The sequence below is a fragment of the Anastrepha ludens genome, chromosome 2, assembly GCF_028408465.1.
Source record: "Anastrepha ludens isolate Willacy chromosome 2, idAnaLude1.1, whole genome shotgun sequence".
Taxonomy (NCBI): Eukaryota; Metazoa; Arthropoda; class Insecta; order Diptera; family Tephritidae; genus Anastrepha; species Anastrepha ludens.
The window spans coordinates 104,038,541-104,042,006 of record NC_071498.1 but is presented as its reverse complement, the minus strand read 5'-3'; the positions used below and the strand labels follow the sequence as shown (position 1 = coordinate 104,042,006).

Genomic DNA, 3,466 nt, shown 5'->3' with positions numbered 1-3,466 from the left:
GACGGCGCTACGTGCCACACAAGCAACGAAAGCATTGATCTTTTACAGGAAAAGTTTCCGGACCGTGTTATCTCTTGAAGAGGTGATCACAATTGGCCACCGAGATTTTGTGATTTAACACCTTGTGACTTTTTTCTTTGAGGCCACGTGAAAGAGAAGGTCTACGCCAACAGCCCAGGGTCGATTCAAGACCTCAAAGATGGAATTCATGAGGCTATCGAGGACACAGGGCAGCCACTTTGCAATTCGGTTGTGGAAAATTTCATGAAAATGATATAGTCCTGTAAGAGTGGTCGTGGTGGTCATTTGCCTGATGTTATTTTCCACTATTAACGGCATACCTTCCTCTTTATAAAGAAATAACCATCCGACCATTTATATTAAAAAATAACATTTTCCTTTGAAAATCAAAATAACACCTCTGTTTGGAAAAGCCTATATATTGTACCTAATACCAATGTCACCTTGATGCGTATACATATGTACATACATTCCACTATTAGAAGCCTAGAAGTTTTTCAGCCATACATACTTTGCATACTTTCTCTAACTGTTCTCTCCTGAATACAATTGCAGAGCATATAGAAAAATAAGAGCGTACGCATATACATACACACATATATATTGATGAAGGTACTACATTTAATGAAATTTATTTAATTCCAGAGAAATGCAATTATTGAGTACAACACCTGATCACTTAGCTCAGCTTATATTTCAAATGATACCAGCAACTTGATTAAATTTCATAACAGGTGACATACGGAATAATTAATTATTATCATTCAGTACAACTAATGATAATCAATTTGTATACATATAGAATTGCTTACCGCCTGTCTTTCCAAGCATGACCGGTATATACATACATACTACATATAATAGGGGTATTCATTTAAGCGTCGAAATTTATGAACCGCTGATATTAAAACTTTTACCTGCCCTATTACTTGAACGCACCGCGAAAATTGTTTGTCTAATTCCATCAGATAGGGAAGCTTTCTGCCTTCGCTTAACTCTACGTCTAACTTAAAAACAAAAAAAAAAAAAAAGTGCTACTACCTATCGCTCGGATGAGATGTTTTGTGTTAAATTGGAATAATTAATAAAGCTAAAAATAAAGTAACAGAAGAATTTCATTTAAGTAAAAGAAGAATATTAAGACACTTGTTGCAACGAGATTCCAATTTATGAATTCCATCCATGCTTTCCACGCATGCATCTTTTTAGGTCTGGAAGCAGATGGAGCCAAATACGGTTGATGCTCCAACAATTCGAACTTTACTTCATGGATTTTAGCCATTGTCAAAATGCTCTTGTGCCACGATGCATTGTTCTGATAAAAAAAAACTCTTCTTTTGCAAACTGTTTTTTTTTTATTAACGACTTTTTTCCCTCTGCTGTTACAAGAGGCTACAATACGAGTAATATTCAGAATTCAGTGCTTTACCAGTTTCATGATTTTCCAATACGAGATCCTGTATTTTTCTATGTTTTCTGGGGTTGCTGCTGTTTTTGGACGTCCTTGTCGTGAATCGTCTTCAAGACTCGTACGACCACGTTTAAATTCAGCAACCCATCTTTCTTCTGTACTAATTGATGGCAGAAAGTCCTCATACACTTTCAACATTTTTTCTTAAATTTCCTTTGCCTTTAAACCTTCCAAATATAAAAAATTCAATACTGCACGATACTCGATTTTTCCCATTGTTTCATCTTGTAAACAAAGAATGAATTGACAGATAGAATATTTTGAAAAGATGACATGTGTAAGCTCAAGATGAATAATTAAGTATTTAGCGTGGTCCGTTGGGGGCATCTGACAGTTGTTAATATGCATTGGGGGGCAAGTATCCTTGCAGAGCGGAAAAGTAAATTTGCCCTAAGGCTATCGAGGTTTTCTTTAAGCTGATTAAATGCAGTAGAAGCGAGTCTATTTCTAGTCATTACTACAAAGTCATCTGCATATGTGCTTACTGTTAAAAGAGGTGGGTAGTAAAAAGTGTAAAAAGTATTGGCCCCACGACATTTCCCTGCGGTTCACCTGCTTTAACTTGAGAGAGATTGGTAGTTTCTTCATTTATTTTAACTCGAGAATATATACTTTGTAAGTATGATTTTAGTAGCATAAAAAAATTATGAGAACGATTAAGTTTTAGTTTGTACAGCGGCCTCTTCTGTCATACCTTGTCAAATGCTTGGTTTTTGTCTAGGAAGATGACAACACAGTATTCTCTATTTTCGAATGCTTTTCTGGCGAAATTTTATACAGAATCGCTCTGCTCAGTGCTAGAATGATGCTTATTGATTCTAAATCGATGGATACGACTTTTTTGAGTAATTATAGGTTTGAGCCATTTTATTAAGTGTTTTTCAAAGGTGTCTTGATACTTTTCCACAAATGAATGGACATACAGTTGTATGCCGCCTCCGAACGGCACATGGTTTTTTATTAGGAGCATTTCATGGCAGAAATGCTCTTGGAGATTTGGCATTACTTCTATTAGGAAACAATGTTTCTATCAGTCGGTGTTTCATGCCCGTGCTTTCGAGCCTGTGCTCTGCCGAATGATAGTCACGCACGAACCCATTCGGCTGCAGGGAATGAAATGCCAATTATTTAACAAAAAAAGATACAACTCGTATTGATTGAATATTACATAGAAGGCATAGAAATAAACTAATAGTCCGGGAGCCAGGGGTCGATTAGGAACTGCGTTTGTTTATACCGTTAAATTCTTGTCTATACTTGTGATTTAGCTTTCATGAATAACGAAAGTGAACGTCAGCTGGCGCACCCGCGGTGGGTGTGATTGTGGGAGGGTACGAAACGTATCGAAAAAAAATGTCTACCAACTCACTTTATACCGGCTGAAATTTGTTTCATGTATTGTTGACATTTAGTAGAATAAAAAAATATAGTCAGCTGCGCGGTAGATGGGGGAAAATACGTCAGCTGAACAGGCAAACTGTAAAATAAATAATAAAAAGTAATACTACTTTATGCCGATTGAATTTTTTTTACATAATTTTGGACAGATATGAAAATATAATAATGATGGTCAGCTGCATTTATAGCGGTAGGAAGACCGTCAGCCGAAGCAAGAATGTATCATTGCGTTCAGCTGACGTATTTTCCCCCCTCTACGGCGCAGCTGACTATAAGTGAATGAGTTACAGAGCTGAAAAGTATTAGATGATGATATTCAAAATAATCTCTTTCGGATCCATTGAACTCGGCCGGTATGCAAAGGGTTACATTTATGGTTAAATTGAAATCATCGGTTACCAAATCTTATATAAATGTTGATAGTTTTTTTTAATCTGCTGAGTTGACGAGGTTTACGTGATTTGCGCAGCATTTAAGCGTCTAGATGAATACCCCTAATAGATATAATATTTGGTTATCAACTCACGTGTGTTCATTAAAAAACAATATGTATATAGACTACGACTACGTAACATC

General features: G+C 36.3%; 1 long non-coding RNA gene across 1 annotated transcript; it reads left to right on the top strand.

Annotated features, from left to right (window-relative positions):
• The first annotated feature begins 452 nt into the window (after positions 1 to 452).
• On the top strand, positions 453 to 1,193 carry LOC128858867 (uncharacterized). The gene is made up of 3 exons (XR_008454065.1): positions 453 to 597; positions 667 to 755; positions 824 to 1,193. It is a non-coding gene; the product is annotated as an uncharacterized LOC128858867 (long non-coding RNA).
• The last annotated feature ends 2,273 nt before the right edge of the window (positions 1,194 to 3,466 follow it).